This window comes from Macrobrachium nipponense, chromosome 46, assembly GCF_015104395.2.
Source record: "Macrobrachium nipponense isolate FS-2020 chromosome 46, ASM1510439v2, whole genome shotgun sequence".
Taxonomy (NCBI): Eukaryota; Metazoa; Arthropoda; class Malacostraca; order Decapoda; family Palaemonidae; genus Macrobrachium; species Macrobrachium nipponense.
In genome coordinates this window covers 29,405,593-29,418,576 of record NC_061106.1, presented here as the reverse complement: position 1 = coordinate 29,418,576, position 12,984 = coordinate 29,405,593, and the positions used below count along the sequence as shown (strand labels likewise).

At 36.6% G+C, this 12,984-nt stretch overlaps 1 long non-coding RNA gene across 1 annotated transcript; it reads right to left on the bottom strand.

Annotated features, from left to right (window-relative positions):
- Nucleotides 1–7,404: 7,404 nt before the first annotated feature.
- On the bottom strand, nt 7,405–12,392 carry LOC135214850 (uncharacterized). Its single transcript, XR_010314489.1, has 3 exons — nt 12,262–12,392; nt 9,257–9,400; nt 7,405–7,541 (listed from the first exon to the last, which is right to left on the bottom strand). It is a non-coding gene; the product is annotated as an uncharacterized LOC135214850 (long non-coding RNA).
- Between the last annotated feature and the right edge of the window lie 592 nt (nt 12,393–12,984).

The window sequence follows — 12,984 nt, the reverse complement described above, 5'->3', positions numbered from 1 at the left end:
TGTTGCTGTGGGATGGCTTTGATTTTGGCTGTCGGGGTCACAATTGAATACCTCTCCTTTATGGGAATATCACGGAAACCCTCCAGATTACCAGCTAAGTGTGCTTTGTGCAGTAGCTACACTGTAGACTGTACGATTCTTCGCAGACTTATTCGCCACTGGGGCCTAGACCTATTCAAGAGTTCCAGAAATAAAGGCTAATGGAATGGTCAGCCTATTGCCCTTTAGTAGTAGCCATGGTCGGGAAAAAAAGGGAGTGGGAAAAATTTTCGATGAAACACATAGACCTACCTCCTAAAATAAGAACGATTATAATACCAAGAAAACGAAAGGAGGAGAACATTTCCAAATCCCCGAATCAGAAAAGAAAGATGTGTAGAATCTAAGCTGGTTATGTATTGTTACATGAAAGACAATAATACTCTCATCGGATAAAATTCTGAATGTAATTCTGTTAAAATTGTAAAATATTGTATATTTTCTGTAATAAAAGATAAAAAAAAAATTAGACGGAGAAGACGAGTCACTGACCCGTGTAATCCCGAAGATTACTGATTTCCATAATAATATTATATATATATATATATATATATATATATATATATATATATATACTATATATATATATATATATATATATATAGGCAGCAGGAGGTGGCGTTTTGCGGCCGAAACTTTACTTGTTACGGAGCAGAAGGGGAATCACTCCTGAACTGTTTCGTTTTCTTCCTGTTACTTTTCATTCGTTACTTTGGCCTCTTCTCACGAGGCTGTCCAACTTCTTTAACTTGCAGCAACTTCGCCTCTCGTTGATTTCATTGAGAATCCAGAATCACGGTTGCAATCTCATTAAATTACTACGGAACATCAGGGTCCTTTTTCGTAATGAGACTAATTTTGAAATGGGCCTTTCGATGTCTCCTTTCGAAACAAAATGGCCGTATTATTTTCAAAGCTGTTTGCCCAAGATAAGGCTAATAATTATAGGGATAAGACTGAATTCTCAATGTTTAGGCAAAATTAAAATGGCTACTGTCAGCCTTGAACGGGAAAGTATTTGTAAAGAGTTTAGTTCGGCAGTTTGAGAATGAGGATGGTTAGAGATGTGTATTTCTGGTGATAGAAGTTCCCTCTCGACGTGGTTCGGAAGTCACGTAAAGCCGTTGGTCCCGTTGCTGAATAACCACTGGTTCCGTGCAACGTAAAAACACCATACAAACAAGAGGTTGATAAATGCAAAGATTGCTGACCCCATAGAATGTAAAACTATACGAGCTCTCTGAGAAAATAGTCAGTACTACAGTCTATACAAAAATATCCACTAAGACTTAATTATGTTAGTTTACATGGAAATGCTCAGCATGTTTCGCAAAACATTAAACATACAACAACAACGCTAACGTATTCACAAGTGTAATTCACTCTCCCTTTGCATAAACGCATTTGGTTCCATTGTATAAATATCTGCGTAAGTTTTTACCTGCTTCTGTAAGTTTGATATTACTTAGTTTTCCATCAGTGCCATCAGATGCTTATAATAAATCAGCTTTTAATCTTGAGGTAGTTTCAACAGTTGTTATCTTGTCATTTATACCAAGCTTATCTGAAACAATGGATAGTTGTCTGTGAATGCGACCAATGTTTTTGTATTTACTTATGATATCATATTAAGTATCGTAAACAAACATTATATATATACGTATATATATATGGTATATATATATATATATATATATATATATATATATATATATATATACGTATATATATATAATGTATGAATAAATTTCTCGAATTAGGTTTTAGTTTGTAGCACAATGTAAATTAAAGAAACTGGTATCTAAACCATCCCATCTTATTGAAGCGTAATCAGAGTAATTTGAATATGTGTAATATATATATATATATATATATATATATATATATATATATATATATATAATATATATATATATATATGTGTGTGTGTGTGTGTGTGTGTGTGTGTGTGTATATATATATATATATATATATATATATATATATATATATATATATTATATATATATATATATATATATACGTGTAATGTGTGTGTGTTGGGTGCTGGGCGTGTATCTAATACCAAGCTAGCTAGCGCATTTATAGGCTGCTCAGAAAGCCGAGATGGTGACCACATCCCAAGCGAAGGCTTTAGCCAGCTCTCAGTGTGCTAACTAGTATATAGTATAAAGTAATTCTATGATCTAAACGTACTGAATGTCATTACAATTCTGTCGTGTACACACATGATCATAAAAAGTGCCAAATGTTAGCACTAGTGACTGATTGTATATAATATAGTATATACAGATAGTTATTTTTATAGTAAAAAAAAAAAAAAAATACGTACTGACGATATGTTTCCGTCGTCCATAAATCCGCTGAAGAACATTTCCATCTTGCTAACCCCTCTTGACCTCTCTTTCGCCTCTTGAAGCTAACTACGACTTTTTATTGAAAGATAGAAAAGTGCCCCGTCTGTCTCGCGTACCTTGGGGTAATGTTGTGGCTGTCGCGGGTGCCAAATACCTTGGCACTACAAGTGAAGGGAGTAAACAACAATAGAGCGCCAAGTACTCACAGTACCACAGAGAGGGTCATTGTGCTACGTTAGACTTGGAATCGTAGACGCATCAATGACGGTGTGGGAATGGTTGTGTCGCATTTCGTTTCCACTAACAATGTTTTCTTTGTGGGCACACTTTTCAGTGTCGAAAATGATAACAATGATTGCAGGTCCACAATAATATCGCATGTAAAGTATATAAAGTCTTTAATAATAAGAGCTTTCGAACCCTGCACCAGGTTCATCCTCAGCCAAGTCCTGGCTGAGGATGAACCTGGTGCAGGGTTCGAAAGCTCTTATTATTAAAGACTTTATATGCTTTACATGCGATCTTATTGTGGACCTGCAATCAATGTTTTCTTTTTTACAGACTGGAGAGTTATCACAAAAAAAAAACTTGAATTTTCAGTTGCTTCATAATATTATAATCTGCTAACATCAACTTTACCAGTGGAGCGTTGGCCCTCTTTACACTGGCGAGTGTGTGTGTGTGTGTGTTTAAGAGCGGGGTTTGCTGGGAAGTCAGAGGGTACATAGGTCCACCAAAATATATCTTTAGTCAGATGCATGGTAAGGAAGTCCTTTTAGCAGACTTAAAATAGTTGTTAATATATGGAAAACTCTTTCTTAAGAATCACTTTAGGTAAGTTGGTGAGTAAGTAAAGTAAGGTCAATGCCACTGACTGGTGATTTTAGCATTTTAGTGTGCGAATGACAATAAATCCACTTATAACACTAATAAGCTCTGTAGGTTCTGCGAAGTTATCCCGTTATGAAATTACGGCTCATTTATTTAAAGTATAATTACAATCTACGGCATTAGAGCCAAGGGAGAATGCCTGTATGTATATATATTTTTATTGTCTAATTGACATTTCACCAAATGGAAATAAATAAAATATACATACGGTAAAAGGATAAATAACAGGTCTCATACGAATGACAAATAAATCCGTTCGATAACAAGTAGAGGCGCGCCAGGGAATGTTCTGCAGCTTCTAGTTTTTCCTATCAACGCAATGCAACAGCAATAAGCAAGGCAAAGTGAGACTGGCACAAGTGTGTGCTATGTTATATACAGCCGGAGCTTTTGATGCTCCCGAGCATTCACGATCAGTTCAGCAGACAAATATAAACCGATGCATCTGAATGCGTTCTAGAATCTTCCGAAGTATGTACGATTTGCGAAATTATTCAATAACCTTTGTAACAGGTCAGGGAAGTATTCATTTTCACAACAAAGTGATCCTTATATGGCTAGGGAAAAAAAAATTATTCTAGGCAACAAAAACACTTCGTGCGTCGATATCTAAAATGAGCAAAAGGAAATCCACTCATGTTACAAAGATCCTTATTAGCGTCACGAGAATTACTAAAGGATTCACGAAGATGGAGTGACAAACGGTCCCACATCAAGTAGCAAGAACAAAGCTAGTTTGCAGAAGAAGATGAGGCTTCACAACGAACTCAGTTACAACGAAGAAATGAAAGGGAGTTGGGTTATTAAAAGTAAAGTAAAAATATTGGATTGTATCTAATAATTTAGAAATATCTAATTTTTCGGGGAAGGAAGTAGGAACCAGCAGCCTCAACACTAAGCGGCCGAGACTTGCGACTTGCTTAGGCACTGTGAATTACTAACAAAGTGATAAATGGGAACTAATCTTCTATCCTTCATAAAAGGAATACATTTTAATATTCGTCTTTGATACTTCTTAGAAGACAGTCATACGTATTCAAGATAAGTCCTTAAATCTAATATATTTTCACAGAGAGCGGTGTCTTGCAGCAGTTATATACCTGACATGTGACTGAACGCAAGACCAAACCGGCTGCTAATTTGTAGAAACCTTGAAAAATCGGCTGTTCGGGTGCACTGACGAGTCGAACAGGTGTGCTGGGAGGGTCTCATTCTAAGCCTTGCAGCTCTGACGTCGGTCAATTGGACGTAAATTAGCCTCCTGGAATGACTCCCGTTACCAGTGTTGCCAACCGTGGGGTAATTACCCTATGCATAGGGTAATTCAGCCTCAAATCTGGGTCCGTAGGGTAACGGGGTAATGTCACGAAATCTGAGCAAAACGTAGGGTAATTTCAAGATGGTTGTCTTGTATTTTTAAAAAGTAACCAATGAACAAAATATCTATTAATATTTAGTATATCTTAAGGCCGGGCGTAGGGTACAATAACAGTGAAAGTGGGGTAGTTTCAGTGCCTAGGTAGGGTAAGGAGTTCTCAAATGGTTGGCAATACTGCCCGTTACTGCTCACAAACGTTACGATAATTTTATCGGTGGAGAAATTTGTTAAATCATTCGTCAAAGCCAGAAGTCTGTCGTATATTTCCAGATCTGCAAAATGTTACTTTTCGATTCCCGTTTTCCGATGATCTTTTGACTGAACTCTGATGTATATATTAGAGGATAATTCTATTGTGAATTTAGATTAGTCCTGAAGGCGACCATGGATGGTTGAAACAAGCGTCGCGGCTTAACGAATAAATAAATATAGCAGTACTGAAGCGGTTGTTTTTGTTTTTCCTTCCTGAAGACTAAAAAAACGCTGGAGATGCGCAGAGTTCTGCCAATAGATTGTGGGAGACTCGTGTGTATTGGCACTTGAAGAAATGAAATGTAGACAGTGCCAAAAGTGTAAGTAAAGGACGATTCAAAAGATACGTTGCTATTTTATCTTTATAACAAGAAATGCGCGGTCTAGTTTCATCTCTTTGTGTAAAAGGCAATCATGATACGTTTATTAGGCGCACACGACAAAAGCATTCATTGTTCTCAATGAAGGTCGATTTGTATGCATGTCCGAAAAGTTGCAAGTCTTAAGCACGTTCAAAAAAAGACTGGAAGACTGCTGTAACTTTAATTTGTGACTATGTTATTGGTATCTGGTTAGCCCACAAAGCAGGATTAAAAGATGAAACAGATGGTGTTGTTTATAAAATCAAGGATAATAAAAAATAGATATATTCTGATAAAATCTTATATGGGTAACTACAGAAAAATATTTACATTAAAATACATAGATTATTTGTAAAAAGTACAAGATAAGATTTTGTTATATTCTAGTAAATTGAAGTCAGCTTGGATAGAATTCTAAATGTAATTCTGTTAAAATGTAAAATATTGTATATTTTCTCTAATAAAAGATAAAAAATGGCTTAAGTCTGCTGGATTTGAAACTTCCTGATGGACGATTTTTATTTTAGGGGTCACCTGGAACGAAGCGTTTATGAGACGAGCCCTCTCACTCAGTTCATAATCATAATCACACTTTGAACATGTGTTCAGAATAAGCTGCTATTACCGTTCACATTTTGTACGCCTGTCACGTGTGTAGCGTGTAATTCATGATCCATTTACAACCTGTGATCTGGGTAACGTTTCATGCGAAACATTTCATGATAGTCGCAGCCTTCAGCCCATTCTTTATTTTCAGTCCATAATCTATGCAAATGTCTCGGTCAAAGTAAAACATGGGTTCTCCAGATTACGAACACACTTTTCTCAGTGGTAATTTTCATACGTACTCTTAACTGTACTGTTCCCTTCTACCCTCGCATTCTTACCATTGCTTCCCGAATCTTAGAATTTCTTCAGCGTGACAGGTCTGTCACATTGCCAAACCAGGGTTTTCTCTGTCTCCCTATTCTCTTTCTTGACACCTCCAGGTTACGCATCCTATAAGTATTTTTTTTTTTGTATCTTTTATTAGAGAAAATATGCGATATTTTACAATATTAACAGAATTATATTCAGAATTTTATCCGATGATAGTATTATTGCCTTCCTTGTAACAATACATAACCATGTTAGATTCTACACATCTTTTTTTTATATTTTAATTATTACATACTTGAATTTACTATGAATATACTACATACAAATACCCATACCTATACGTATATATATACTAATATATATATATATATATATATATAATATATATATATATATATATATATATATATATATATATATACTCATTTCACCTAACTATATATCTGTGTATACTAAAGTTCCAAATAACTACGTGTAAAATGAGAATAAATGTTTTTAAAAGACTTATTACGCAATACATTACCTATTTCTGTATATACTTTCTCTTGTTAAAACTACGTGTGGATCATTTAACAAAAAGGCAGATTTATACCAGATAGCAGATATAAAATCTGCTAATAATACATTTGCAGTGTTCCTGTCTTTCAAACTATTTGTTTCAAAATCAAGTTTTAGATATACTCGGTCATTCTGTCCTTGCAATAGTCTATACTGGAACAGACCATGTCAAAACGTTGGCGCATTTTTTTTTTTTTTTTTTTTTGCTTTAGCCTAACCTTTTTATCACAGTGTAATCCCATATTTAAGTTTTTCCTCCTTTGTAGCCTACTTACTCCATCAGAATGAATATCGATAGCTCCTCTTTGTTGGTTTCGTACACATTCCGCAAGTGTACTTTACTCTTCGCTCCCCTGGTACTCTTCCTGTGCTGTGTGTGTGTGCGTGTGTGTGTGTTCTCTCTCTCTCTCTCACGGCCGTTACATAACTCCTACTATCTCCAGTCTCGCCACTCTGAGATTAACCTCTCCTTTCCAAGAGATAAACTTTTCGGTTGTTTCTTATTGATAAAGGTTCGAAGTTTATCACTGCCCTAAAAAACAAGAAAAGAAAAAAAAAAAGTAACACCAATGAGGAATGACTGACTATATCTAAAGCGAAGTGACGAGTCACTAATAAGGTTTTAAAAGCCGGTGTGTTCAGTGACCCCTTAACTGGATGTTTTCGTGTTGAAGTTTCATTTTCCTGAGTAGACTTTACTGTAATATAATGTCTATTAAATATACGTCCGTTTTCTGACAAGCTTGATTTCCCAACAGCTGGAGATAACGAGCCAGATTTCGTTTTTGAAACCGCTAGATCAAGAATCAAACACCAGTCCTGGTTCTGTAGAAATAAAAAAAGAAACGGTTCCGGATCTAGTAAAACTTAATTTGTTTGTATGTAACTAGAGATACATGAAACAGTTATGAATTTCTAATCGACTACAAATGCAAGAGTGGTATTGCTCTGTCTCAAGTCTGTCAGGTGGTTCGTTTCGGACTAACTGTTTAGGAACTATTGTCATCTTCTGTAAATGTGAACTAGGCCATTTGGATACGACTTCAAATGAATCGGCATTTAAAGGCAGTATGAGAGCATAGTTAAGTTTACTACACTCTAACAAACGAACATTTCCAGCTTGTAGTTTATGCAAGAACTCTCTTGATTACTTATAAAAAGCACATGACGCTTTTTTTTTCTGTTTTAAATAAATTCATTATGATGACGTTAGTAGCTGTAGAGGAAGCCTGGAATCACAAATATATCCGATACTCATAGTTAAGTTTATGGTCAGTAGCTGTCACTTATAATTTCAATTTTGCGAATCATCTTACTATTATTACCTTGTAGTATACTCATCTAGGGTAGCTTTTAACAATGGGGTTACTGAGTCTGGCCATAATCATTGTCTAGAATCCTTTGTCAAGCTATATCTAGAAGGCTGCTCTCTTGCCTTCGAATTTTTTATTAGCTGATTTCGTTTTTTAACTACCGATGTATGATCCACTTCATGATTTGAATATATCGCCATTTTTTCGATGGACCGGTGACAGTGATGGTGAATAAGCCTAGCGTGACCCACGTTTATACCATTCATTTATTTTGGCTTAAAAGCTCAAGTAACTTTGCACTTCCTGTCTTGAATGAACAAATTGCAAAAGTATGACAACCAACATTTCGATGATAGATAACAGATGTAACAAGAGTGGCTATGCAACAACAACTGGAAAAAAAAAAATTAAGAAATCGTACGTTGGTATCTTTTGCACCAAGCGAGGGCTCCAACTGTCGGTGTCACTTATGAAACCGAGAAATGTTTGGCGGACACACGAGGAAAGCTGGCCATAAACACAGCAGAGCCAGAGCTTCCCACTCTACACATTATGTTACGTGCTGCCGCTGCGTCATGGTGACGGAGGAGAGCGAAATCGGGTTATATAACCGTCTGACGTGAAAACTCGGCTCTCCGCTTACATTTGTGGCGTTAATTTTCATAATGGCATCGCCGTTGCTTGTTTGTTTGTTGCTGTTATTGATTTACCTCTCACCAGGCTATAGTCTGTGATTCATTCTGCATGTAGATTCTGTACTTATCTATCATACAAACGCTTTTAATCTACCGACTGCTGACTAGCATCTATGATTCATTCTGCATGTAGATTCTGTACTTATCTATCATATTAACGCTTTTAATCTACCGACTGCTGACTAGCAAATGTTTGCAGAGGATTCCGTGTTATTTGGAGAAAGCGGAAGAATCTGTGGAACCAGGAGAAAGCTTGAGACTGTTCGCAAGATGGGACGGTGGATCGAACCTTATCATGAATTTTGTCAGAATAAAATAATGAAGTATAGTTTATGTTGTTATGGAAGCCATGAAGGATTCCAGAAGAATGGAACGGGTAGAATCACAGATAATGACAAGTAGACGGTACGTGAATTAAGGCTAAAAATTTAGTGAGCCTCCTTGAATAATCTGTACTGAAAACGTTTATGTAATTCAAATGGTCATTATCATTAACATAACTCCTGTTATCATCAAATATAATACATTATACCTGCAAAGGACGAAGAGATGAATACGGCTCTTCCCTTGGAACGTCAAGAGCATCAGGAAGCGCAAGACAAGATCTTGAGCGTCTGCCTTCTCGGATCAAAATCATCCTACAGCAGACTCGTGGGGAATTTCTGTGAATGGTCAGCTAAAAAAAAAAAAAAAACGACTGCAACATTATGTTCGTCATTCATCAGTTTTTAAATAAATACATTGAAGATTTTTTTTTTCAAGTAATATAAGAGGTTCATTCTCGGAATTTTTCTTGAAAGTGTTAATGGAAAGACAGGGAGCAAAGGCGAAAAAGGCTTTAATGTTTCATTTAATATTTCTTCTTTTACCATTACGAAATTAAATACGCCATAACACTTCTCAATCGCCCTCACTTTTGACTTCCTTGCCAAGAGAGTGACATGAGAGAGAGAGAGAGAGAGAGAGAGAGAATATATAACATTCTTTTTTGAGAATACTTATTTCCCTCTCTGACTCATGCTTAGTCCCACCTCCCCCCCCCTCTCTCTCTTTCTCTCTCTCTCTCTCTCTCGGAGACCCTTAGAATGCTAATGAAGTTTCTTATGCGAGTGGAATATGACATAGAATAAATATTTTTTTTTTTTTTTTATCATTTTGTGCCCTAACCATAAATATGAAGCGTTAATTTTCCCCTTTTGTATGCTTGTGCTTTCGTTTCCTGTTCCTTACATCTTATGTATAAAGCTGACGGTTGGACTATGTATGTATGTATATTCGCTATAGACTGCGAAACTACTGTACCAAACTGTACCAAAGTCGGACCATATATATAGATTTTATAGGGGATGGTTTTTAGCCGGGTATCGTTTTGATCCAGATTGCCGGTTATGCTAACTTCTTAATTATTATTCGTAGTGAAAAAAAGAAGGCATGATTCTGATAGAACGTTTCAAGGGGATTCCAAAAATGCTCTTGCTTTTCTTCTGCGATGAAAAATAACGATGATATTAGGGGATAGTATAAAACCAGGTATCGCTTTGATCCGAATATCCGGCCATGCTAACATCTTTAATATTAGTCATAAAGAGAGAGAGAGAGAGAGGACATTATTCTTATAGAACGTTTCACGAAGATCCCCAGATATGCTCTTACTTTTCTCCTACAATGAAAAATAACGATATTACGGTTCAAACAATGCCGGTGTCACACATAATTTGCACTGCCTTGAATTTCGAGTCCCCAGACATTATTATACGTATAAAAGTAACTTCCCATTCGTTATTAAACGTATGAGTTGCACTCCCCTAGTCCATATCATACGTGCAATAAACGCTCCCTGTATAATAAGCACTCCTCTAGTTTCTATGTGAATTGTAAGTATGCCGAGAACTAAAAGCCAAGGATAGTCAAGCCATAATATGCCAAGAACTCTAAAAGCCAAGCCAAGCCATGCCAAGCACTCTAAAAGCCAAGCCAAACCATGCCAAGCCAAGCACTATAAAAGATAAGCCAAGCCAAGCTAAACCATGCCATGCCAAGCACTCTAAAAGTCAAGCGAAGCTAAACCATGATATGCCGAGAATTCTAAAAGCCAAGCCAAGCCAAGCTTAGCCAAAGCATGCCATGCCAAGCACTCTAAATATGATATATAAGCAAATATACAATTATGTCTAAACCGTATGTATGAAAGCAACCATAGAATGCAGAGTACATAATTCGACTGCTCTTGAAACAGATGTTTCACAAAATAATCATCTTTTCAAGAAGATAAGTATTCAGCGTTCTGAACATTTCATTCAGACTCGGTAAAAGAGGTCAGATAGGCAAGTTCAGAACACCCGGTCCCTGGGTAGAAGGTAGACAAAACTGATAGAGAAAAACCTCTGTAGTTCTGAGTCCACAGCATGATGGTCTGCCAAATCAAAGGTCAACGACTGAGGTTCCCAAAGGGGAGGCTTGTCTCCATCGCCTGATTCTAGTCGAGACTGCCAGCTTATAGGGCAAAGAACAGAGTGCCACGTTGATATGGACATCTTTAACGCATCGAAACCTTTTGGAGAGATGACAAAAGCAAAGACAATATTGTTAAAGACTTTAGAGTTAACAGATCCCTTGTTAATCATATTATACATTCACTGACCTGAAAGATAATGAAACGCGTAACCACAGGAACTTGTATGGATTAGCTAAAATGGTGAATCTCTTTGGACGAAAATGAAGCGTGCTAATTATGGGCTGAAACTGAACTGTATTTGGCTTTACCGATCTGCAAAGGTTTATTTATGATCGGATTTCCAGCAAAGTTCTAGGACTACAAATATCCTCATATCACGGGTGAACCTAATCCTGACGAATGGGTCAAAGACAACTCGATCAAGATCAACTAAATCAAATGGAAACAACACTGTCGCGCTTATCACTGACACGATATAGGACTAGACCAAAATCCTGTAACCTTAAGCAGATTACGCAGCGGCTCGAAACTTTTTCGTAAAAGAGACCTTGCTAGTGAGAGAATGAAATGAACAATATCAATGAATATCATCTGATTTTCTATCTACAGAAAGACCTGCCGAGCTAATTTTGCCCAAGATAACCTATGCAACACATATTATCAAGACGGAAGGAATCAGTCTTTATGGTTTCGTTACCTCGTTTTCAGTCATTATTTGCTTTTATAAAAGAGTAAACACGAAATAAGATATTTAAGTAAAGTGAATAGTAAAAACATACATAAGCTATAAATTATCTACAGAACATTTTAAGTGGTAAAGGCAAAACTCTAATACGTGTTCCGTTATACTTCAAAATTAGTAAAATATGGTGTTTGTGCAAGTAAGCAAATTAATACAATTTTCTACAAACTCCAAATATAAATTTAAGGGGAGAGAGAGAGAACAATTCAACCAAAGTATGGCCAATAGCGTCGTGGAAAGCTGGTTCAGTTGGACGTTACCGACAAATAACAGATAACAGGACAATGGATTCTTCACTGCTCAGCAGCTCCTATTACCCACGAGACAGACTCACACTTACCTTTATCAAGGCCTTTCCCTCTGCATGTTCCGTATGAGTATTTGTTCTTTTAAAACAGCGTTGACAATAACTTGGTAGAAGGCAGCGCCACTCCTGGCAATGTTGACGTGGTCTCGTGTGCTACATTCTGCAATTCAAAAAGATTACTTTTTAAGATCGTCGCTTCAAAATATCTGACAGTTTTGGCATTCTGTTAAATAAAGGATAAGTGTTTCGTATTTAGTTTCAGCATTTATTCATAGATGTGAATAATTGCAATTTTGCATTCATCTAAGTAAAGCGCATGTAGTACGTATGAGACTAGGGATAGTTTAAATGCCATATAGCAAACAACTACTGATCAGAGTGATGTAGAAGAAAAGAATAACAAGGGTCGTGAGATGGGTTGGTCATATGTAAGGAACGTGAGAGGAAAACAGGAAAACGACATATGATAAGGGAGTCTTAAGAATAAGGTATACGATAGGAGAGTGACAGAAGTGTTGGAAAGAATGTGCTTTAGTATCTAGGTTAGAAAGTGCTTATAAGATAGATATGAATGGTTTAGTTTTAGTACGGGAGGTCGACGTGGTACTGATGCATCTCCCGTGGAGGTATGATAAACAAATGTGTGTGTGTGTTTTACACTAGTTCATCGTCACATTAATGGAAGGGTGACTGCAGCTGTGTAGCTTTCTTAGAAGCTAGTCATACGTCGGAGATACGGTTGAATGAAAGAAAGGC